At 40.5% G+C, this 26,738-nt stretch overlaps 1 long non-coding RNA gene across 1 annotated transcript; it reads right to left on the minus strand.

The window, feature by feature from the left end:
• Positions 1-12,167: 12,167 nt before the first annotated feature.
• LOC148213543 (uncharacterized) lies at positions 12,168-26,727 on the minus strand. The gene is made up of 3 exons (XR_015794480.1): positions 26,516-26,727; positions 21,023-21,110; positions 12,168-18,011 (listed from the first exon to the last, which is right to left on the minus strand). It is a non-coding gene; the product is annotated as an uncharacterized LOC148213543 (long non-coding RNA).
• Between the last annotated feature and the right edge of the window lie 11 nt (positions 26,728-26,738).

Here is a 26,738-nt window from a genome sequence, read left to right on the forward strand (position 1 = left end):
CCATGCTGTACATCCAAACTGTGACTGATATTCTCTGCCTCTGATTTTAAGGGAAATTAAAAATGAGCATAGGCAAACTTGAAATCTTGGATTTCAAAAAAGTAGATTTTAATTACACTTGGAGTCAGATCTCTTAAGACTTAAAAGCCACTGAAAACTCTTTTGTGAAATTGTTCACAATTTTCTCCCTCTTAATGACAACGTAGAGAAGTTGATATTATATGTCACGGGCCTTTTGGTTTAGAGAACTGTGGCTCTTGAAAGGGAGGACATTACTCCCAAAGATGGGCATGATAAAGGACAGAAAAAGCAGGGACCTAACAGAAGCAGAAAAGATTAAGAAGAGGTGGCAAGAATACACAGAAGAACTCTACAAGAAAGATCTTAATGTCCCTGATGTCCATGCTGGTGTGATCACTGACCTTGAGCTGGACATCCTAAAGAGCAAAGTCAAGTGGGCCTTAGGAAGCATTACTAACAACAAAGCTAGCAGAGATGACAGTATTCCAGCTGAGTTATTTAAAATACTAAAAGATGATGCTGTTAAAGTGCTGCACTCAATATGCCAGCAAGTTTGGAAAACACAACAGTGGCCACGGGATTGGTAAAGGTCAGTTTACGTTCCAATTCCAAAGAAGGGCAATGCCAAAGAATGCTCAAACTATCGCACGATTGGGCTCATTTCACATGCTAGCAAGGTTATGCTCAAAATCCTTCAAACTAGGCTTCAGCAGTATGTGAACCGAGAACTACCGGATGTATAAGCTGGGTTTCGAAGAGGCAGAGGAACTAGAGATCAAACTGCCAACATTCGCTGGATCATAGAGAAAGCACGAGAGTTCCAGAAAAACATCTGCTTCATTGACTATGCAAAAGCCTTCGATTGTGTGGATCACAACAAACTGTGGCAAATTCTTAAAGAGATGGGGGTACCAGACCACCTTACCTGTCTCCTGAGAAATCTGTATGTGGGCCAGGAAGCAACAGTTAGAACCGGTCACGGAACAACCAACTGGTTCAAAATAGAGAAAGGAGCACGACAAGGCTGTATACTGTCACCCTGCTTATTTAACTTATATGCAGAGTACATCAAGAGAAATGCCAGGCTGGAAAAATCACAAAGCAGAGACATCACCTTGCCAACAAAGATCTGCATAATCAAAGCTATGGTTTTTCCAGTAGTAATGTATGGCTGTGAGAGCTGGACCATAAAGAAGGCTGAGCGCCAAAGAATTGATGCCTTTGAACTGTGGTGCTGGAGAAGACTCTTAAGAGTCCCCTGGACTGCTAGGAGGTCAAACCAGTCAATCTTAAAGGAAATCAACCCTGACTGCTCATTGGAAGGACTGATAATGAAGCTCAAGCTCAGATACTTTGGTCACCTAATGCAGACTCTTTGGAAAAGACCCTGATGCTGGGAAAGATTGAAGGCAAAAGGAGAAGGGGAGGGCAGAGGATGAGATGGTTAGATAGCATCACTGAAGCAATGAGCATGTAACTGAGCAAACTCAGGGAGGCAGTGAAGGACAGGAAGGTCTGGCGCGATATGGTTCATGGGGTCACGAAGAGTTGGACACGACTAAATGACTGAACAACAACAATAAATAAAACAAATAAAAATAAAAAATAATAAAAAATAAATTTAAATTAAATTAAAAAATCCTATATTTGTACTGTGCTTAGTTGTAAGCAAATGATACAATAAATAACATAAAATAAATACAAATAAAAAAAATTCCATAGGCCGTGGCCCCCGCCCAATGGAATACTCTCCCCCGAGAGGTAAGGCAGGCCCCAACTCTCTTGTCCTTCCAGAAAGCAGTCAAGACCTGGCTCTGCCAACTGGCATGGGGTGAAAAAAGGAGCAACCAACCCTGGGGATGGCTAGCACCTTGAAGATGCTCCCATATGTTAACATCTTACTGATCATCAACATCTTGGAAAATATTATTTGTGTACGTGTTTGGTTTTATTCTATTTTTACTGTATTTTATATTGTTTTTATTGTATTTTAATTAATATTTATTGTTGTTTTATTGTGAACCGCCCAGAGTCACTTTTTCGTGAGATGGGCAGTATCTAAATTTGAAATATAAATAAATAAAATAAATAAAATAAAATTACTACTACTATAGTTTGCAAACCCAGACAATTGCAGTTTGTCAAACAATGGTTAGAACAAACCATGGCTTAGCATTATGAACCCAGCCAGAGGGACTGGTGTGGAAATGAATGCAGGAATAGAATGTTTATTCTACGGCTATCTCAGGTATCATTCCATTAAACAAGCAGTTTACATGAACTTCCCTGTAGTTTCTTGCTTTGTGGTTGTGTGCAAGGAGTCATAGCAGACTCCTGGTGACTTTCCAAGATTCCTTCCACAAATACTCCCAGCATATCTAGAAAATATGCCATTTTCTGCCATTTCTTCCTCCCTTGCCTAAATTCAATGCATTTAACAGAGTCCACACCTCACTCTAGACCCTATTTTCCTTAACCAGGAGTGACTGAATAACTCCCAACAAGCTGCATTCACACAAAGCATTAAGCCTTAAACCTGGAGGGTGAAAGGCCCACATTAGGCTGTAATGTAGCATGTTGATGGCCACACTCCAAAAATGGATGAAGCCAAGATCTTTTTGTGGAGGAGGCTTCAGGAATGTTAATGGGTAAAGATGGTGCCTTAACCATCTACAAACTTTAAGACACCCAAATTGTCCCTTCAGTGTTGCAAAATGGAAGAGTACCACACTGTTAGCCCCATCTACTTTGGAGGCAGTTAAAGAAACTTTGATGCATAACCTCTTCCTCCTGCTACCCTTTTTGCACACCTGCCTTAAAGCATGGTTAATAAACCAAGAGTGTCTAGGATCACACAGCACTAAGCCCAAACCAAACTACATTATTTTCTAGCATGTGTCAGGACAGGCATGTGATAAAGACTGGGCTTGAGTTTCCCAAATGCATTGGACTAAAGACCCACCTTCTCCAGCCAATGGTCAAAGAGCGATGAGAAGTTTTTGTCAACCTATGAAGTTAGGTAAGTCTGTCCAGCATGCTAATTACAAAATGGTCCATAACAATTCTCAGGATTACTTCAGCCTTGCCATGTTGAGTGTGATGGAGCAGCAACTTTTATTTTCTTGTGTGCGTTTGTTGTATCCAACATCCATTAAATTCTTCACCAGTAGCTTAATTTTCTCATGTTCTTGTTCTCTTTCTTAATGGAAAATCTCACCTTAACTATCCTGTGTCTGATAGCCTTGCATTTGTTTTAGTCAAAACAAAGACTTTGTTTATTGAAGCTTTTATTTGCTTATGCTAACTAAGATTGTAGCAAACACAGCTTCCAAAGATTGGGGTGACTCCATTCTTTCAGACCTTTGGTTAAAAAGAAATAGCCAACAAAGGGCACATTTGCATGAGTTTCAACATGAATTGACAGAACCTGGAAATTATTTTTTAACTTCCATTAACTTTTTTGAACGTAGGAAACCTTTTTCCTACTTGAAAAAGATCAAAGAAGCTTGCATCAGTTGCTCTGCAGCTTATTAGCAACAATGGACTATATAACAAGGATATTGACAAACACTCCTAGACGTCAACTCTTCCTTTATCTCCTCCAACTATGCTCATGCATTACTCATTATTTATTTACTATATCCCAACTTTCTTCAATGAGCTCAAAGCAGCTTCCATGGGGGTCTCTATTTTATTCCTAAAAGAACAATTAGGTGAGTTTGGTTGGGCTGCATCCTGGAATGGCTGCAAAGTCTCTCTCCCCTGCCCCACCAAAATAAGTGGGGAGTACACCAATCTTGGTCATGAAGTTTGAGAAAGACAGATTTGTCCCTCCATTCTGTGTGCAGTAGAATCTCTGCTTCCTTTCCTCTCTCTCTCTTTTTTTTTTTTTTTTTTGCAATTGAAAAGGGGGAATCAGGAAGTGGTCGGTGGCTCCCCTCAACAGCAGAAGGGAGGCTACCTTGGGGGTTGCTAATTTGATTGATTCTCCTTCTTGGATCATTACCTTGTAGTAAAGAATAGGCATGTGCATCCCTATGACACCATAAGCTATAGGAGTATTCATTCCAAGAAGGATCATTCCTCCTGGTCATAGATAAGCAATCAGGCTTAATATGATCCACTGAAGAAGAACATGACTGTTCTGCTAAAAAAAAAATCAAGTGGCCCTTCAACCTAGGATCAAGTCAACATGACACTGGAAGATGAGCCCAGATCAGAAGGTATGCACTGGGGAAAAGCACAGGAGAAGAACAAGTAGCCCTGGTGCTTACTGTGTGCCTTGACTAAAGCTAAAAGGACAAGATGGCTAGATACCATCACTGATGACACAAATAGGAACTTACAAGGAGCTCAAAGAAACAATTATAGACAGTCTTGGCAAAATGATTTCCATCAAGTTATGAAGAGTTGGAAGCAAGTAAACAGTTCAGTGGTAGACTCTGGAGACTAGAGATTTGCTTATGCCATAATAAACTTCTAGTCTTTAAGGTTCCATGAATAATGTTTGCAATTTCCTAGGTGTGGTACTTAAAAGAAGAGTCTGTAATAAGACAAGGAGAGATAGACAAAAAAGAGTGGATGTTGAATGAATGTGGATTAAATATAAAAGTAAATTATCGGTATGAAAGTATGTTGAGGTTGTTTGGTCATGAAAGGATGAGAAGACTGAGAAAGTCATGATTGGATGATGCTGATGAGATCCTCAGAAAAAGAAAGGAGAGATCAAAAGGCAATGTATGCAGTGATATATGAATGTGGGGAAAACAAGGATGACGGGCAGAGATATGAAGACATATAGGGAATAATGTTGGTGTAAAGTAGGGAGCCAGACTGGTGTAGTGCTGAAGGCACCAGGCAAGAAAGCGGGAGACGGGGAGTTCTAGTCCCCCCTTAGGCACAAAGCCAGCTGGGTGACCTTGGGCCAGTCCCTCTCTCTCAGCCCTAGGAAGGAGGCATGGCGAACCACTTCTGAAATCTTGCCAGGAAATCTGCAGGGATGTGTCCAGAAATCAGCACTGACTCAAAGGCAAAAAACAAAAACAAAAAAGTCGATTCAGTTACAGTTCCTTTTTTTTTCTCAGCCACCTGCCTCCAGTTTTCCTTGGTTGCTACCATACAGGTGTCCAAGGGAAGGGGTGCAAGGGAGGGCCAATAACAAACATGCATCTTGATGTCATCGCTCAAATGTTGCAGCTTGCAAGCCACGTCAGATGTTGGGGTCAGGTACATAATAGCGTTCGTGGGATGATGTCACCAAGCACACCCCCAGCCTGCTGTGGATGCTGCCACGTCTTACTAATTTTCTGCACTTTGTATGACATTGCTTATGTCATATCATAAGCCATGGGAACAATATGATGTGCACGTATACAAATATAATATGTAATAGTTCTTATTGCTCCAGATCTAAACCCTACTGTTTAATCCAGAGGAAATAGCTTAAGAGTTGGTAATCCAAGTTCAGAAGGAGGACAAATAGGTTTTCTTAACTCTGTCCCACATTTTCCTTTCCTGTCACTTTTTATTCTTCCCACTTTATTGTCTAAATGGCTATATTGCCTTTTAAAATGGTATCTTGAGGACAAACCTTAAGGACGTCAGTCAAAGCTATCTGTGCTGAAAACGGCTTAGAAGAAATAGAAGGACAAGTGGAAGGGGAGAAAAAGGTTGTGAACAGATAATGATATTTTGGTTTGTGTGTTTTCCTGCAGTCATCCTCTTAATGGTGTTTTTAAACTTTCATTTTGGGAGCCAAAGGCAGCTGGTTACAGCTCTGCCTTCATGATGCCTTTTTCCCCCCCAATATAAATTTTAAAAAAGAGGGGGGAAAGGAAAGGGTGTGCTTTAAAATAGAAGCTGAGCCAGGAGACCATCAGAAATGAAATCCATTTCATTCATTAAACTGCCTTGCCAAAATTAATTACAGACAGCACCACATAAATGCAAGTCTGCATAATAATAAGGTCACGTAATCAAATGTTTCACCAATGCACCCAGTACTCTCTCACTATCCTAGATCAGCATTTATTAGGAATATGGAATTAAGAGATTGCAGAATAATGTAGGCACTATACACCTGACTCAGGACTGACTCTGCTCCCAGTATGATGAAGCTCGCATGAAAATCTGCCTGACCTGGGAAAACTTTAGCTGCTTAGAATGAAATAGAACCAGCCACCAGTTCCAGTCTGTAATTTGGTTGGTAACTTCAGGTGTGACATCTAGAGGAAGCACGGCACCCTCCTTCCTGACACAGCAAAAGGTCAAGGTAAGCTAAAAACTGGTTCAGTTGCAATTATAGGTAGTTCTTATTCCAGGTTCAGCCCATGAGTGTATCTAGCCTTGCCTTCTCAAAGCAGGTGTCCTTCCATCTACCTGGGCATCCATACTGGGGAAGAATTATGACATGGACATGATGTCGTCACTCAAATGTTGCAACTTATGTATTTGCATCTGATGTTGGGACACAAGTACTTCATGATGTTCATGTCATTCTACAGTTACAATGGTTTACTGTGGATACCATTGTCTTTGGACATGTTAAAACTAGGACCTTGAGTTAAAGTGCTTTCCATCCATCCTTGGCCTGAATTTGTCCTTTGCCTCTGATTCTTAGTCCTTTGACTTTTCTTCAAGATAAAAGAGAGACAACCTTACAAGTTCTACACACTTTGAAGCTACACTTTGATGGTGAGTCAGAGTAAGGTGGGGAAGTGCAATACCAGTGCAACCAATGAAAAGATTGTCTTACACATGGGCAGGGGACAAGATGCAGACGGTGGGGTGAATATAACAATGGCCAGGTCAGGACTGTGTCATGGTTAGCTACAAGTGGGCCTATAATTCTGAACAGCATGTCTGAAAATTGGGAAATCTGACAGAAGCACATCTGGATGACATCAAGTGGTAAAGTACTAACCTATCTAATATATCCTATTTTCTTGAACTTCTTTTTAGAATATGAGGTTCAGGGTTTTTACCTGCCACTTAGAAGTAAGGCAGCCTATTTGGACAATTAGATGGGAAGGAGGTTCTTCAGCTGACTGTCAGAACAGGCAAAACCAGGAGTTGTAACTGTCAGAACAAGGTTTCTTCCAGAAACACCACGGAGAATTCAAGTGTGTGTATATGAAGTGGGCAACAATTCTGGGCGAAAAAAAGAACACAAACATACCTTTATGCCAAGCCAAGGGTTGGGAACAGAATTACAGAACCAGGTTGCACTAGCAGATTTACAATTTATTCCAGGAACTTCATTTTACAGGCAGAATTGTGGCTATAAAATGTATACTACTCAACTGTATTTTTGTCATAACGATTTCTGAGTACAATGAAGTAATTTTACTCCAGAATAGTTCTCATAACACTTTGAAGGTCATTCTCATATGTGTAAAAGCACCCAGAACTTTAGACAGAAAGTCCAAGCAGTGTATTTCACGCTTTGGGGCGAGACTTAGAGAATGCATCAACTAGGATCCTGAAGAGCTGTTTACAGAGCAATACAGAAGAGTAATGGAGAAGCAGTATGGTACAGTGGTTAGGGCACTGGACTAGGACCAGGGAGACCCAGAAACAAATCTACATTGATTTGTTGAAGCTCACTGGATGACTTTGGGTCAGATGTTGACAGAAATCATCCACTGCACCCATTGTATAATAGAGCTTGAACATGGGTGCCTACATGGGGTGCATCAAAATCTGGAAGATGCCAGGCACAGTATTGTGAATGAAACCCTGCCCCTTTTTAAAACGCACACACCTTGACCACCTGTACAAAACAGGCAGGGCTTGGATCACAACAGCTGTGTGGATACTAATGCACGTGAACTCAGCTGCTATGGTTTTTAAACTACACGGGTACGGCTGAGCAGTCAGTCTGAATCAGGACACTAAAGCTTGTTCAGCATATGAATATGTGTTGATATACCAGTTAGGTGTATTCACATAACAAATTTAGTCATGAACAAAGCAATCTACTTTGTGGTTAAGTCAACATGGGAACTCAAACACTATTCTCAGCCCAGCCCAGAGTTGGTGTTGCGGGGATAAATTTGAGACATGATGATTATTTTCAGTTCCTGAAGTAAAGGTGGGATATAAATTTAGAAATTAATAAATAATCATCCATTCAATACTTGTTGCAACTTTGTGGCAGTCTAAGATGAGCAACCCAGCTTTGATCATACCGTTGTGGCCACCTTTTTGACCATACCTTGCAACCCTATCTCTGTGGGTCCCGAAAAGATAAGGAAGAAATACCTAGTGCCCACATTGGTATCATTTGAGTGCCAGATTAAAATGTTCTCTTTTCCCCCTAGGCAATGTTATACATTTGCAGACAGTTTGATTTGTAGGATTCACGCTACATTGGGATAGGGGATTTTATACATATTTAAAATCTTTCCAGTGCAATGTATGAATGGCATTTTATTTTTCCCATTGCTTTTCTCAAAAATGCACTCATGTGCATGTTTTTAATCACTTTGATAACTTCAGGAATAAGAAATAGACATTCCCATTCTATTCCTGTACATAGTGAAGAACGTTTCGTTCCTAACCAAGTCAAGGTATGTCTGTAACAGTGAGGTTTCGAGGGGACAGGACTTCAATGGCCTGGTGCCATCTCGACTTTTTTTTTATCCCTCTTCCAGGCAACTGCATCTGCTTATAGTGTATTACCTATCCCACTGCAGATTTAATCTTTGTTGGTTTCTTTGTCAGAGCTGTACCTTGACCATCTATGAAAGAACCTTTACTGAGTCTTTCTCAACCTTGGCCGCAAGGCTGGCTGGGGAATTCTAGGAGCTGAAGTCCACCCATCTTAAGGCAGCCAAGGTTCAGAAACACTGCTCTAGGTGGTGCCTCTAATGAACTTGGTCTACACCTCCCAATACTTGCAGACAGCCTAGTCTGTTGTAATGGGATTGGTAAACTGATGTGCCTGGAAGGCATCAGGCTGGGCATGGCTGCTATGATCATTTTGTTTCGTGTCCTTACAATTCAAACTTGAGGACATTTCAACCCTCCCTCTCAACAGCATTTGTTTTGAAACAGCAGGGATCATTCTGCCTGTCTCTCAATAATTAAGTGAAGATATACAGGCTACTTTGAAGCCCTAGGTGATGTCTGGAGCCATTTATTTCTGGCCTTTCAGTGCCAGGTAAAAACATTCATTTGACAGAGTCAGGCTATTTAACTTTAGCAAGTCAAGCTAAGTCCATATCCTCTTCTAGTAATGGCAAACAGGAAAAAGGAAATGAAATATCCTGGAATTCAATTGTATTTGGACTTATGGGTTATTTTATCTTCTCTGTAGCCTGGCTGTATTTTTATTGGGGGAGGGGGTGCTTTCGAGTCAGTGTTGCTTCCTGGCAACTGCCCGGACTAGTCCCTGCTGTTTTCCTGGTAAGGTTTTTCAGAAGTGGTTTGCCATTGCCTTCTTCCTAGGACTTTGTGCCTATAGTGGGACTAGAACTCTCAGTCTCTGGAGATTTCTCTCAAAGTGCACAAACTTATGTACATATCCCCCCTTCTAGAATTTAAATCCCTGCAAACACAGTACATAACCCTACTCCAATGTACTTGCTGCTCCTACAGATATGCTCCAATTGGATGGCAATTTTTAGAAGGACTCTGGGTGCCCCAGGTAACCCTTTGTAGGTGCTACAAGTGGTCCTAGGGCTGCCAGTGTCCACCCTGGTCTAATTCATGCGAAGCAGAAGCTTTTCTAGTGGTGGTTAATGCTCATCGCAACATAACAGGCTGTAATGGGAAGAAGGAATAACCTTGAGGAACAAGGAAGCGTCACAACCAAGATAACGATTAAAGAAATTTGAGTCAGGGGCAGAAATGTAGTTTGAGAAAATGGGGGGAAACATATTTAGACTTGCAAGATTGATGTCAGCCCTCAAGGTAGACCAGACTAGGAAACCAAAGTTATAAATGCCAATACTACTTTTATTATAAGGTTACAGAAACAGAATCTTGCAATTCTGAATGTGCTTCCCCCTCCCTCCCTTTGTGTTCATGAGAACTAGGGAGAGTCAAGTCTGAGATGCTTACTCAAATTGCATTTCTGGCCCGGACTCAAATTTCTTTTATCTGACCATTGTCTTGGTTGCAGCTCTTCCTCTTGTTCCTCAAGGATATTCCTTCTGCCCATTACACAGGCAGAGTTTATGTACACCACCTTGGGATTTTTGAAGGAAACACCTTGAGTTATGGAAGGAAAATGGTCTCAGTATCAATAATATTTGTCTACCAATGTAGGCTCAGACCTATAATCTATGGTATTTCCAGCATAGACATGCCCATTAATCAGTATCTAAAAAAGTAGTTCAACAACAACCACCTGAAGGGCATATTGGAAACAGAAATCTTTGTTTTTCTGTTGTATCTGAATTATAATAACCCCCGTTTCATTTGTTTTTTTTTTATTGTTCTCCCTTTGTTTACTTTTTTGTTAACAGCACGGGATAAAATTTAAGCGTCCCAAAATGTCTAAGTGTCAGCATGCAATAATTATAGCAGATGAAACTTCAGCTTGTTCGAAACAGATTTCCTTATTCAACGAGGGGTGTTTTCTAGATCAAATAGGGCATGAAAACATAACTCTCTCCTCCCAAAAACAAATGTTGCAAACAGAATTATCTTGAGGCAAAGGAAAAAAATTTGCTATGTAGTGTATCTCAGGAACCTCCCAATATACACACTGAACTGGCAGAGAGAGTCATGTTTACAGGGAAATGCAAGGGTCATATTTTTGATAACACATGTTAATGTTATACTTGCTGATGTTTACAGATAAAAATAGGGACTCCTGGATATTTTTACATTCTCAGACTCAAACAAGGTTATCGAAACCCTAATGTACCTTCAATGACATGTTGTTGAATGGTCAGATCCACCCCAGGCCCCACAAGTCAGCAGTTTCAGCTGACTTTCTAAGTTTCCTTAGAAGGATTATGTCATCCTGCAGATAAATTATATTTCTGCAAGATCAGATGTATCCGCTGAAGTTAAGATGAATCCTAACAGAACTGTACTCCCTGGCAATTTGGGGGGAATATACATCATTATAAAGTACGACTGAGCGCCTTTTATGTGGCTGGGAGGTCTCTCTTCTAAAAAAGAGAGAGATCTCTACAGGCTGCAAGAGATCACAGTGATACACTAGAGAAGGAAGCGTCAAATATTTGAGACCATTGAATTAGGGTGTTAAGCCTAGCAAGCACATGCCACGTTGCATGGTCAACAATGGGCGATTTGAAACTAGTGTTAGTAGCATGATTTCTGGAGTTCTAAAAGCTGAAAAATAGGATTGGGAGGTCTGCAAGGGGTTCAGGTTGCCCCTCCCCCATAGGTCTTTTGCAAAGAACTAAGTCAGCTCTATGTCTTCCTTTTTCTGTGCAACTCTAACACAGACTGCTAACTATGCACAGAGACTCACTTTGTTTAGTCAGCTGTCTATAATCATGGGAAGTCCTACCCAGAAAGCATGGAATCATTGAAAAGGGTCACTTAGGGCATCAAGTCTAAGCCCTGCTCAATGCAGGAATCCAAATTAAAGCATTCTGTTGAAAAGTGCCAAAGTAGGAAGATGGACTGTTATCTTCTTGGATCATGCTCTTCCCAACAGAATTCCCACTGGATGCTCACAGCTGCCCTTTGTTGGATGTCAGAAAGACATTGCCCAAGGATACAAACTCTGCCTGATGGGGGTCCTGTAGGACAAGATTGAAATGCAACCTGCAAGATTTTGATTTGTTAAAATTTCTCTTGTTAAAACCCCAGCATAAGATATCTCAAGTGACATTAAATCCACCAGTTCAAACCAAGTCCTTCTTTACCAAAGAATCTACTTTTGGTTTTATGACCAGTTAAATATGCTTTTGGTTTCAGGATGGGCCTTGGAGGATAGTGACCACAGGTGTGTTAGGATTTGCAGCTTAAATTTCATTTTTATGCAACTTAAAAAAAGAAATAAACAGCAAGAGCAGAGTTTTCCTCATATCCTGATAATTGAGCCATGCATTAATTCATATTTATTATACTATATATATAGTATAAATATAATATTTATATTATTATATATAAATTGGTTTAATTAAAATAAATAAATACTGATTCCCAGGAAAATTATATTAAGATTTTAGCACCCAAGCTTTTGCTGAATAGCGATTTGGCCCTTACAGGGCTAAACCAAGCGGTCTATAGCGTCAACAGGAACACCCCGCCAATGGCTTAATGCATAACAATTTGGGGGTCAAGAATTTCAGGCTTGGGTTTTCCAGATGTCCAGCTTAGCCAAAACCATAATACCATTTTGCTTCTTGATTTTTTTTTTTTGTCCTCATCCCACAGTCCTGGTACATCATTCAAAAGACAAGTGCACCCCTTGACCCCACAATATGTACACATTTAATGTAATTTGTCCTGTTTCCAAATAATTTCTTAGGCGAACTGCAGAAAATACACCCAGATCCTCCCAACAGCTGTAAACTACATAGTAGCGCATCCCTACTATGCATTTCCAGTCATATAGTATGGCCATAATTTGCCACAAGGAATTTAATCTACTCTCTTTTATAATCTGGCAAGATGCACAGCCTATTTCTTTAGTCAGTGGAAAATAAGACATCTTCTTTCAGATATTGTTTGATGTTACACTTCAGGGCATTCTGCAGCCCACAGAGGCATTTGCCTCAGTGCACATGGTCCTCTGACATCTGATCCAGCACACTTCCTACAAAGCTTCTGAATCAAGATATTTCTGCCTGTAGAGATGCTAACCAGCTGCACGGTCAGACCTTTACAATGAAGAGCAGAATCAGTTCAGCCACTTCTATAAATGCCAAGTGCCGATTAGTATGAAGATACTGTACTGGCTTCTTTTTTGTTTGTTTCCTACAAAAGAACTTTGTGGGACCTACTGCAAAACTATAGCTGTGTCTGTGCTAACTTGAATCCATTAATCATTTGCACTGGGGTAGAGCATGCTTTCAGGAGATTGGCTGCAAGCAACCTATCACCCACTCAGCTATTCTCTCCTTCCACATATTTGTTGAATGCACAATCAGATAATTTATTAGCTGTGGTTTCTGAAACGCGGAATGAATGTTGGAACTAAGCACTTTCCTTTTCCCCTCTCCTTTTCCCATACACCACCTTCATGAATCTTGATCACAAATTAGCCAAAGTTCTACATTAACTCCATATCAGATTACCCTTGTTGACTGTAGGTTAACAAACCAGGAAGCCAGGGGAAAGACAAGGATTGAAAGCCCTCAGCAGAGAACTCTAGTTTGATGAGAAGGTTCATTCCTGAAATGATAATCTGAACTGAGTTACTGTGTGCTCTTTAGGACAGGAACATTGTTTGTGCTACTCTAAAGAGCCCTGTATGTACAGACTGGCAATACTATATGGGGGGAAGGTTCATACTTTGCTCAACAGAACCTGGAAAACTGTCTGCCATCTTGAGTTTCCTACAATGCCCCTGAAAGCCGAGTGCTGTAGTGTTGATCCAGAGAGTAGTACGCCATTGAAATTGTGAGCATTTCGCGAAATTTAGCCCCTGATGCTAGATGTTACCTAAGTCCACAGTTACATGAGTCAAGGAGCAGACAGACAAATGGGGAAACACAAAGAAAAAAAAAATTAAGACTGCAGATTTGCATACAATTGTCCTCAGCAAGATAGACAGACAGACAGATGATGGATAGAGTATATAGCACACAGATTTGTAATCATCATGAGTCCAGCTTTCTAGTAGTCCAGATTAAATTTTTAAGAGCCTGGTTGGAGTGTGCTTCCAACTCTCTATTCCGTTTGGAGACTGGATGAACTTCTAGAGAGGCCTCGCTCTGGAGGCAAGTTCCTTTCTATTCTATTCTATTCTGTAGACCATTCTCCTGTGTTAATTATTTAACCCATATTTTGTGGCTATCTCATAGAAGACCTTTCACCTGGCAAGACTCAGTGCTCTGTCCTCCATGTTATGGAAAGATTTAGTACTACTCCTGTATACAAAGGCCCAGGAGGGAGGGGACCCAAAGAATTGTCAATTTTACTTGGCTTGGTGGACAGGTCTATTATCATCCCTTCTAACCAACAGGTCATAATTTGGAAGCAAGAAATATTCTCCTTTTAGCTGATAAATCTCCAGAAGAGTAACCAACTTTTGCTCCATCACCACTGCTATTGGTCATTCTATGTTGTAACTAACCTTGTTGAATTTTATACCCAATTGTGCTTAAACAAAGATCTTTATTCCATTTCTACATATATGTGTGTTTTTGGTCTTTGACTGTAGATAAAGATGAGGAAAAGGAGGAGGATAGAAACAGAAGCAGCTTTATGCAAGATTACTGTGATTGAACTGGAAAAGTATTACAGTTACCAAATAGGAAACATTGAAAAATCTCTGCCTACTCAATCTGCTATTGAGGCAATTTCAAGAACCCCATTGTGCTATTGTACATATTAAGAAATATATAGGAATGTTGCAAGGTTACTATTAAATATTATTAAACATTACATATTTAGGGAGATCTGAGAATTCTGTAGCAAAGTAAGTAATGCAATGCTCTATTGTGAACTGCTATGTGAATTAACTAACCAAAATTATAAAGAGTTATTGTAGTAACAGGAAGACCAAAAGAGATACAAGTAGCTTTGTAAAAACCTTGAGAAGTTAAGGGAGATTCCAGAGGCTGAGAAATTCTTTCCAATGTTTCAAGAACCATACGTATTTTTAAAAGTTAGGTCTTTGGAATATATTTCTGGAAGGTGACAGAAAGTTATAATGTGAATTTAAGCGAAAGGGTGGTTAGGAACCTAACCCTATTCATATTTTGTGGCCCATTACTGCCTTTCTGATACACAGATATTTTACTGGCCATGACTGTCAAAAAGAAAATATATATTATTAGGTAAATAGTTAAACTACAATACCACCCATATAGAAAAAAGTATTTAATTATGCAGGGGAGTAGGCCCTCTTACTGGTTTCATGTAGCCTACATTATTTTTACCGGAAGAGGCTTGGCATATTGGTTTAGGCATGTACTCTGAATATGTATATCCTGTGTTGATGCTGATGTATTAATTTAAACCTCTGATACTGATATGATCTGCTTGATTTGGCATTTTTTTAGTAAAACACACATACTCTTTGTTCGGAGTATTATTTAATAACTAGTATGCAGCTAAAATCTGAGAAGATGAATATCCCAGAGAAGGTTAACCATATCTACGATATATCTAAATGTAACCTCCCATAACTGAAAAGTGAATTTCTGAATTAAAACAGTCACATTAAGGTTTGTTCGTTTGACTGTAAAGCAATATTCAAACTGCTATCCCTTATTAACATGTGTAAACTAAATTTGGACTAATCCAGTGTTTTTCAAACTTGGCAGTTTTAAAATGCGTGAACTTCAATTCCCAGAATTCCCCAGCCAGGATGTATATATTATATATTTATATGGCATGGGTCCAGGTTACCTGAGGGACCGCCTCACCCCCATTACATCAACCTGCCCCACCTGGTCCGGCAGAAAAGGCATGTGCGGATCCCATTGGTGAGATAATGTCGACTGGCGGGTCCTAGGAGGAGAGGTTCTCTGTCCTTGCCCCCGCCCTATGGAATAGTCTGCCCCCAGATTTGAGGCCGGACCCTTCCCTCCCAATTTTTCAGAGGGAATTGAAGACTTGGCTCTGCCAACTTGTGTGGGGCGAGGAAAGATACAACCGACCCTGGGGATGGGTGGTACCTTGAAGATGATCCCTGAGTTTATTAACACCTAATTAACATCAGCCTCTTGGAAGTATTATATAGCAAGTTTGTTATTGTAGCATATTTAATTAATTTTTATCTATTTTAATCAATGTTTATTCTGTTTTTACTGTAAACCGCCCAGAGTCACTCTGCAGTGAGATGGGCAGTGACAAATTTGAAATATAAATATATTATAAATACAATATAATACAAATAATAGAATATGCTGTTGCATAGCTCAGGTTAAGAAACAAGGAAATTAAAAAAAACATAGCAAAAACAAACCATAAAAGTGGTTCCAAAAAGTAGGTCATTTAAATCTGTGGTATACACTTTCTGCTCTGTTTAGCAGAGTATTTTAAGCTGCAGTGAAAGCATTGCAGGATTAAGAGTTATTTGGCCAAAATACACAAATGTAGTTAATCATCCTTTTGATCATCATACTGTGCAAAAAACCATGTTGAGTGTTCCTTGCTTGTGTGCAGCTCTGAACTGTTTTCCAAATACTGTAAATAAGAAAAAAAAGCATTTCATTTTAGTGTAATTTGTTCAACTTCAACATAATTTAACTACTCACCCACTCAGTTAGAACGTGATATGTCAAAACAAATCAACAGTATGGCTTTACAGTAAGTGAGGCCCTGATTCGAACTATATACTAAGGTGATGGTGCAATCATACAACAATAAACTACCCGACCTCATTTTAGCCTAGTCTACCATGAGATGTGAACTGAGACTCTACCCTTCGAGACATGGGACTGATTTTTGTGCACGTTTTACGTACACCCTTTAAAAAACCTAACTCAAAAGCCTCAGTAGAAAAACGCTTTTTATGAAAAACAACTAGAGTATCACAAACACACAACTTGAGTTTCTCCAGAAGACTAAACAGGAGGTGTGATGACAAAAAGTAGGATCTAATGAAGGATCAGAAGCCTAGGAAAGATGGTCATCTTAAGATGGAGTACAGCATATATTAGGGAGAAAACTAACTAGATTTCACTTCGATGGATGAAGAACAGATTTTGGTTTCCACTTCAATTTGAAGAATGATCCAGTCCAAGCACAGTTTAAAGCTCAAGGACATTAACCCCAAACAGCAGAAGGTACAGCCTGATAAAATGTAGTAGATTCTATTTAAATAAAAGCAATTGTTCTAAAACACTATGCTTATAAGTATAAACTGGCATGTCCTTTGCATATGTCTGCATGTAAATTTATGCTGTCTTTTAACCTTTTGGGAGGGAGGGGGAAGTTGTGATGCATTTCCTCTTTTTGGATGATGCATTCACCCATAAACATCCTACCCGAAGCTCTAGACAAGAAAATGGGCATGTTAACTATACATTTCAGGTATAGCGTTGACTCAGGGAAAGAGTTTGTGGCTGACAGAAGAGGTGAGGAGATGAAGTTCCAATTAGTCATCCATTCTTATAATATTCTCCACTCAATGTCTGGTGCTTGACCCACCAAAATCAAGATATGCGCCAATTAGAGGTACGGGTTAGGGAGACACAACTACTCAAGTACAAGTCAAGAACAAAATAGAGAAGCATAATTTTCAGAGAGACTTCAGAGAAGGGTGTGATCCTACTTCATCTTCCTGAAAAACCTGATCTGGTTTCTCAAGGAGATACCTTTTCTTCTAGTGTAATGAATAAGTATCCTTCATAGTAGTTTCTGCAAGAGCATGCTTAAAAATCAGGAAAATATGTGTGTCACTCATGCACAATTTAATAATTTCCGATAATTTCAGTTCATATCTTTTTAAGAAGAAAAGTGGGACATGAAAATGGTAGCGAGATCCTAAATATAGGTCTTCTCCATAGCAAGACATGTTCTGGTAGAAACATCCTAAGAATATAACAGTGGGATTATCATTGTTGTTGTTCAGTTGTTAAGTCGTGTCCGACTCTTCGTGACCCCATGAACCATATTGCGCCAGGGCTTCCTGTCCTTCACTGCCTCCCTGAGTTTGCTCAGTTTCACGCTCATTGCTTCAGTGATGCTATCTAACCAACTCATCCTCTGCCGTCCTCTTCTCCTTTTGCCTTCAATCTTTCCCAGCATCAGGGTCTTCTCCAAAGAGTCCTCTCTTCGCATTAGGTGACCAAAGGATCTGAGCTTGAGCTTCATTATCAGTCCTTCCAATGAGCAATCAGGGTTGATTTCCTTTAAGATTGATGGGATTATCATAGGTCAACCTAAAACAGCAAATATCAACATCTTAGGGTAACTTCCACACTACTTATTCTGAAATTATTAACTTTTTACTCATTATCTAATTATTGTTCTGAGTTCCCATATCATTTTGGTTATCTTGGGAGCTCACAAAATCAAATTAGCAGCTCAATTCCTCCAGGTATAAATCCTTTTGAGACTGTTTTTCTACCTTTCTGAACTTGTATGCCTTTGCCGTGAAAAATGATATTCCAGATCACCCCAACTCTTCATTCCAAGCAGGTTGGGGGAGTTTATATATTGCTCTAAGCAACAATATGTTTTGTTTGCTTGTGGCCTTGTGTATTCTGTCCACATAGCCAACTGTGACTTATTCAAGAAACTATGGTTAAGGGGTTAGCACAATACAGGAACTGTCCACTCTCAAGATTCCAGTAGCCCAGCTTCTCAATCCAATTGTATTCTGATATGTTGGATTACCGTTTCCCTCGTCCCCAGATGAGAATTATGGGAAATGTAACTGTCCCCATCTATAAAGATCAGGATGAAGAAGCTTAATCTAGCTTTTCCAGTTGGACACAATGAATGGAAGGATGGGTTTTCTCCTATCTCCTTAATTCCCCTTGGGATCCGCACATTTTCCTAGAATGTTTTGCTTGCACAACATATCCTTTCCTTCATCTTGTTTATTGAGGTTTCTAGAAAGAATGGATTTGAAATGTTAGAATTAGCAAAAAGAACATTGAGCTAGATAAGGCAGATGCTTATCTGTGCATCTCAGACATTGTTGAAAGCCTCCAATATTGCAGAGAAACTTGGCTTTCACTTGTGTCATGAAATGCTGAAACATATAACTATTAAAGAAGAAACCTCAGAAGTAATTGGTGAGGACAAGTTTTAGAAAGTGGGACTAAGTGTTTAAGGAACACCTGCTCCTCCTTTGACGTCTGTAGGTTGTAATAAGGATGTTTAAATGGAAACACTCAGGGCAATTTATGTTAACGAAACTCAACATTCTTTATACATTAACTTACATTGAACTTTTTGGACACCCATTTTTTAAAAATGTCACTGATTAATTATACATAAAAAGCAATCAGTTGTGTTAGTCCATGAAAAGAAACCTTCAAAGGTGTAACTGAGTAATATCTTGGCATGGGACTAAGTTACCTAAAGCACTGCCTCTTCCCTATGACTTCATCCCGTCCCACCCAATCACACCAGGAGGACATGCTTCGGACCCCCTCGGTAAAAGAGCTCTGATTAGCGGGGTCCAGAAGGCGGGCCTTCTCTGCTGTAGCCCCTGCACTTTGGACTATCTGGCCCCCGGAGGTGAGATTGGCCCCTTCACTCCTGGCCTTCCGAAGAGATCTGAAGACCTGGCTCTGCCACTTGGCCTGGGGTGGGGAGGGAAGTCACCAAGTGTGGGGATGGCTCGCCCCTTAGAGACCTGTCATCTGCAGCTCTGGAAACCATCAGTCTCTTGGACTTTTTCTTGTTTGGTAATGTTTTGTATAGTTTTTATGTTTTATATATTTATTGTTTTAATGGATTTTGTGAGCTGCCAAGAGTCCCCCATTAGGGGGAGATGGGCAGAGATAAATTAAATAAATAAATAAATAAATCTTTATTATCAGCACCAACCCGTGGACTTTGAACAAGTGGGACAGGAAGAGTATTGAAGCTTTTGAACTATGAATTCAGGGTGTTCACGCTAGCACCTATGTTTCATTATATTATAAGGCTATTCAAGTCAGTGCCTAGTTCAAACTTTAGAGCTCTCGAGTCTCTGTCTCTCTCTCTCTCATACACACATGCACACTCATTCACTCAAGTATCTACCTGGCCTTATTTCTCCCTGCAACCTTGTTTGCTCTTTACATTTCTTTCCTATTCCTCTTCTGTTTCTCTTTCTTTTCTGGCTTGGAGTTTGTACAGCCTGGCTCCATGACTCAGTTCTCTATGAAAGTATAACTTTTAAGGAAGAGTATTGACATCTGTGAAATTTGGTGTTGGAGAAGACTCCTGAGAATATAATGGACAGCCAAGAAAACAAACTAATGGATCACCAAACAAATCAACCCAGAGTTTTCACTTGAGGCACAAATGACCAGGCTCAAATTATCCTACTTCAGACACAATGTGTGAAGAACTGGAAAAGGCTCTAATGCTGGGAAAGGTAGAAGGAAAGAGAAGGACAACCAGCAGCAAGGTGGATAGACAAGTAGTGATGAGCGCACCTTTGGAAGAGCTGAAGGACCAGGTTAGGGACAGATCATCAGAAAAATCTATGTGATAGCTAAGAGTTGACGATGATCAGTGATCTGATGGCATGTAATCCCCATAATTCATCAAACAGCCCAGCATGCAAACTTTCAAATTTTCCAGAAATCTTCATCAGGCACTGATGAAGCAAAAGATGAGGACTAAAGCAGGAAAATCTAAAAATGAGGCCAAATGTTTCAGGTTTAAGATCAGGTCAATCTGAAACTGAAATGCAGCACACCTTTCATTCAGGGACAAATAATTATTGTCCCCTCTCTTAGCATGAAACTTACAAAGTCCTCAACTGGTCTTCTGCCACAGCCTGGCAGGGAAGAGATGTAATTAGCCTTCCTATCAAGGAAGTCAAACCATCTACAGAATGCTGAGGGATCAGATACAGAATTATTTGGAGTACCACATCATCAGCAGAAACTGTTTTCCCATGAAACAAGTTCAGATACCCCTCTGATTAGTAACAAGAGCTCTTGGGCATCCTACAGCTGGCACTCAGAAAATTCTACCAACCCAGCTTTGATTTACATTTTAAAAGTGCTAGATTGTGTCTCTTCTCCAGAATTATCTCAAAGTGACTTTTGAACTTATATGAGGAAATTTCTACAAGATGGTTTGCACAAAGTCCAGGCATGGGAAAGAGGAAGCAGAATTTTAGCCCTGTTTTGTTAGCCTAGCTGACTTTGGATGATTTAGAAAGTAGGGTTAGCCCTGGTTAGTATGTGAATGAGGGACCATCTGTAACAGTGTTTCTCACCTTGGCAACTTGAAGATGCGTGGACTTCAACTCCCAGAAGGTTGAGAAACACTGATCTATGGTCTAAGATGGGAAGTTGAAAATCGTCCTGGAAGAAGACAGTTGCAAACCACTTCAATATCAGGTCAAGAAACTCACTCTGGACTCAGATTTTGCTTTTTGGTTACCTGAGTTGACACCATTAATCTGACTCACCTTTGTAAGTCAACTCTTCTTCTATGGACTACTGAGAAACACTTCACAGCCCAAGCCTGGGATCACACAGTATACTAAAGCCAAGTTTGTATCACCATTGTTTGTTGAATAGAGAAAGTTACAATAGTGGAGTTTATACAACATTAAATCAGAACAAGGCCAACCATTTACAGCTTAGTACAAGATGTGAAGCCAGAAAACTGTAGTTTATTCATCAAACTATGGTTAAACAAATTGTGGCTTAGGGTGATTTGTGAACCCAGAAATAGGCTGGCAGAAGTTCTCCAATGGATTTTTCTTCAATTCTACCTGGGACCTTTTATTTACAAGTTACAAGTTATTTTACAAATTACAGCCCTCCCACAAGAAGTTTTTGTGTAGCAATAATTACACAACAATTTCACACATGGGTTAAAATTAGCCTGAAGGGAAACAGAAAGTTGCAATGACAAAATGGTTACAATCAGTTAAACATCTTATAGAAAATGTAAATGTCAGAATTGAAAGGGGCTCAGCAAGGAAAAATTTTTATATCAGTGTGTAAAAAGTTTCCTCAGTGCTCTGGAGTAGGGGGTTTCCTGGAAAACCAAGAGTTACTGGCCCCACCTAGCCACCTGTGGATATTGGCTTTGCATCAGCCAATAATATGGGATGGAGAATCTGAGTGCTGGACCATCAAAAACGTGTGTGCTAATAGGACCTATTTGCTGGCAATAAATGACCACAGGCCACATCCTTTCCATTCTCGTCCAATATATGACTCTAGATTACTTCTTCTTTTTAGTCATTTATGAATGTTCAGCTCATTTCTAAGAAAATGAAACCAGCAAACCAATGATACCCGGGAGAGCGGCAAGTCTTGCCAGGATTACTAACCATCTTGATACAGATCTTAATGTCATGCAATGTTCTGTCTTTTCCTCTTTGCTGAAGGGTTCTTTCATTTCAGAATTTACACTTTACACTCCAATACCTAGTAATTGGGTTTTACACTAGCAGTCAAATGTGGTAACTGATTTGCATAGCCTAAACGCTAATCAGATATGGACACGTAATTTAAAAATTATAAGCTTTATGAACAATTCCTCACCAAGAACTTCAGGCAAAAGGTCTGCTGTGAAAGTCAGGAGAAACGAACTTTTAGTTACTGCAGACAATGAGTTAGACAGACTGGTTCAAGACAAGTTTTTTCATATACCTAATCATGTTGAAATGTTAATTTTAAGCTGATGCAAAACAGTGACTTACTACAAACTGAACTCAAATAATCCTTATTAGAAGGAAAATAATTTCTGCATGTGGGGTGGGAGGGGGGCGTGTTGCACCTTTGAGTCAGCCTTGATTCCTGGCTTCTGCCTGGACAAGCCCCTGCAGTCTTCTTGGCCAGATTTTCAAAAGTGGTTTTCCACTGCTGCCTTCTTCCTAGGGCTGTAGAGAAACCGGCCCAACATCATCCATTTGGCTTCCATGACTAAGGCGAGACTAGAACTCACAGTCTCCTGATTTCCGCCCTAGGGCTGTTGTTGTTTAGTCATTAAGTCGTGTCCGACTCTTCGTGACCCCATGAACCATATTGCGCCAGGCCTTCCTGTCCTTCACTGCCTCCCTGAGTTTGCTCAGTTTCATGCTCATTGCTTCAGTGATGCTATCTAACCATCTCATCCTCTGCCGTCCTCTTCTCCTTTTGCCTTCAATCTTTCCCAGCATCAGGGTCTTCTCCAAAGAGATCTCTCTTCGCATTAGGTGACCAAAATATCTGAGCTTGAGCTTCATTATTGATCCTTCCAATGAGCAATCAGGGTTGATTTCCTTTAAGATTGACTGGTTTGACCTCCTAGCAGTCCAGGGGACTCTCAAGAGTCTTCTCCAGCACCACAGTTCAAAGGCATCAATTCTTCGGCTCTCGGCCTTTTTTATGGTCCAGCTCTCACAGCCATACATTACTACTGGAAAAACCATAGCTTTGACTATGCGGATCTTTGTCGGCAAGGTGACGTCTCTGCTTTTTAATATGCTATCTAGGCTTGCCATAGCTTTCCTCCCAAGGAGCAAGCGTCTTTTAATTTCATGGCTGCAGTCTCCATCTGCGGTGATCTTGGAGCCCAAATAAATGAAGTCTGTTACTGCTTCCATTTCTACCCCTTCTATTTGCCAGGAATTGATGGGTCCAGATGCCATGATCTTAGTTTTTTTAATGTTGAGTTTCAAGCCAGCTTTTGCACTCTCCTCTTTCACCCTCATCAAGAGGCTCTTTAGTTCTTCTTCACTTTCTGCCATTAGGGTGGTATCGTCCGCATATCTGAGGTTGTTGATGATTCTCCCTGCAATCTTAATTCCGGCTTGTGATTCTTCCAGCCTGGCATTTCTCATGATGTACTCTGCATATAGGTTAAATAAGCAGGGTGACAGTATACAGCCTTGTCGTACACCTTTCCCTATTTTGAACCAATCGGTTGTTCCATGACCGGTTCTAACTGTTGCTTCTTGGCCCGCATACAGATTTCTCAGGAGACAGGTAAGGTGGTCTGGTATTCCCATCTCTTTAAGAATTTGCCACAGTTTGTTGTGATCCACACAATCAAAGGCTTTTGCATAGTCAATGAAGCAGAAGTAGATATTTTTCTGGAACTCTCGTGCTTTCTCCATTATCCAGCGAATGTTGGCGATTTGATCTCTAGTTCCTCTGCCTCTTCGAAACCCAGCTTGTACATCTGGTAGTTCTCGGTTCATGTATTGCTGAAGCCTAGCTTGTAGGATTTTGAGCATAACCTTGCTAGCATGTGAAATGAGTGCAATTGTGCAATAGTTTGAGCATTCTTTGGCGTTGCCCTTCTTTGGAATTGGAACGTAAACTGACCTTTTCCAATCCCGTGGCCACTGTTGCGTTTTCCAAACTTGCTGGCATATTGAGTGCAGCACTTTAACACCATCATCTTTTAGTATTTTAAATAACTCAGCTGGAATACTGTCATCTCCACTAGCTTTGTTGTTAGCAATGCTTCCTAAGGCCCACTTGACTTCACTCTCTAGGATGTCTGGCTCAAGGTCAGTGATCACACCAGCATGGACATCAGGGACATTAAGATCTTTCTTGTATAGTTCTTCTGTGTATTCTTGCCACCTCTTCTTAATCTCTTCTGCTTCTGTTAGGTCCCTGCCTTTTTTGTCCTTTATCATGCCCATCTTTGCACTAAAGGTTCCTTTCATATCTCCAATTTTCTTGTAGAGATCTCTAGTCTTCCCCATTCTATTGTTTTCCTCAATTTCTTTGCATTGTTCATTTAAGAAGGCCTTCTTATCTCTCCTTGCTATTCTCTGGAAATCTGCATTCAGTTGCTTATATCTTTCCCTTTCACCCTTGCTTTTCGCATTCCTTCTTTCCACAGCTATTTGTAAAGCCTCATCAGACAGCCATTTTGCTTTCTTGCATTTCTTTTTCTTTGGGATGGTTTTAGTTGCTGCCTCCTGTACAATGTTACGGACCTCCGTCCATAGTTCTTCAGGCACTCTGTCTACCAAATCTAATCCTCTAAATCTATTCATCACCTTCACTGTGTACTCACAAGGAATATGATCTAAGTCATACCTGAGTGGTCTAGTGGTTTTCCCTACATTCTTCAATTTAAGCCTAAATTTTGCAGTAAGAAGCTCATGATCTGAGCCACAGTCAGCTCCTGGTCTTGTTTTTGCTGTCTGTATAGAGCTTCTCCATCTTTGGCTGCAAAGTATATAATCACACTAAAGTGTTTTTCCTGGGGTTGTTACCCAATGCTTTTTGCATTGGCCAGGCAGTCCCGACGCCCATTCAAAGATCTGCAGTGGTTGGATTTCATTTAATTTGCCAACTTCATTTCACAGCACCAATTCCACTCCCCCATCTCTATCAAGTATTCTGAAGTCCATCTACAACAGTGTTGTCCAAACTTGGCCACTTTAAGATGAGTGGACTTCAACTCCCAGAATTCCCCAGCCAGCCATGCTGGCTGGGGGAATTCTGGGAGTTGAAGTCCACTCATCTTAAAGTGGCCAAGTTTGGACAACACTGATCTACAATCACCTTCACTTCTACCAGCTGTAAAATGCTGGGACCACCAACACAGGTGATTGCAAAATCCAACCCTTGGCACCATTCTCTGAGTTCCTGCCAGTCATGGAGCATTAAAAAAGCCTTCAACCCGGTCCTGCACAAAGGAAGGGGACATTTTGGTTTGTGTCCTCCATAGTGATGTTCCCTTGCACATAAAATGGGCTGTTTCTTATAGTTGGGGGAGCTGCTAAAGTTTGTCATAATGGATGTTCACTGGAAATTACCCATCTGATAAAATTTCAGTGGGCCAAGTAACAGAGTGGGTGAAAACATCTAAAATACTTCTTGGAATGATGTTTTCATGTACTAGCCTGTATCTTTGCTGGAAAATACCAACTCATATCATGATTTCAGGTATTGAACTATAACTGTGGATGGTTTTCCCTCCACCCATCTACTCTCTGGAAATTTTTAGTAGATAAAAGCTTTCTTCAAGTCAGCTTCATGGTCTATTTGACAAGAATATCAAGGTGGTTTACCACTGCCTTCTTCCATGATTCTAGCTGACTTCCTGGGCAGGCTTCGATTTCCTGGTGGTCTCCCATCCAAATATTAACTGGACCAAACATGCTTAGTTTTTCAAGATCAGATAGTTGCTGCAACTTTCCTGGCTATTACAATTATTAACTGTATTAATATTAAATTAATACAATGTATTAAAGCATTCTGCCTTTCAAGGGCACATGCCCAACAGTTAGGTTTTCTTCTACTCAACCCTGGTCTGAATGCCAAAAGCCCAGAAGTGAATGGATTAACCAATTTAAGGATTATTCTACCTTTCTCCTCAAATAACTGCTGTACTCACAGTACCTTCTGCAGTACTGTATTTGGAAATAAGACTATGACTGCATTCACACAACACATTTAATCAGGTTACTGGATTAACCCTTTTTCTGGATTTATACATCGCTGTACATTGAAGTATAAAGTAACTCAATGGGATCAGTGCACGCAATACAATGATCGTGTCCCTACAGCTGATTTAACCTGGCCAACAATGCAGCTGCATTCGTGTAACCTGCTAAATTTGCTTAGCGCTAATCTCCGGGGGGGGGGGTTGTGTTTGTTTGTTTTTTGGCAGCCTACGCTGCGGTGCAAACCCACCCCATTTACTTGATGGTTCCAGGTCGCGTGCGAATTCTAGGAAACGGATTCCTTCGGTAACCCGGGTTAACATGTTGTGTGAAGGCGCCATGAGAGCTTGCATTCACCTAAACACAGCGCATCTGAGGACGAGCGGGCCCAACGTGTTGACTGTTGAGAGCGGCGATGTGAATCCTTCCTTCCTTCCTTCTTGCTTCTTTTTCTCTCCGTCCCGGATCTCCTTCTAACTTTCAGGAGCTTCCAAATGAAGAGGAGGAGCTTGAAAAGCGAAGTACAAACGCGGCTCCGCCTAACGCCCCCGGGCTCGGCCCAGCAAGCAACTCTCTTCAC

The sequence above is a fragment of the Python bivittatus genome, unplaced genomic scaffold (assembly GCF_059951505.1).
Source record: "Python bivittatus isolate LINGU-HERP-01145 unplaced genomic scaffold, Pbiv_v1 ctg000980_np1212, whole genome shotgun sequence".
NCBI lineage: Eukaryota > Metazoa > Chordata > Lepidosauria > Squamata > Pythonidae > Python > Python bivittatus.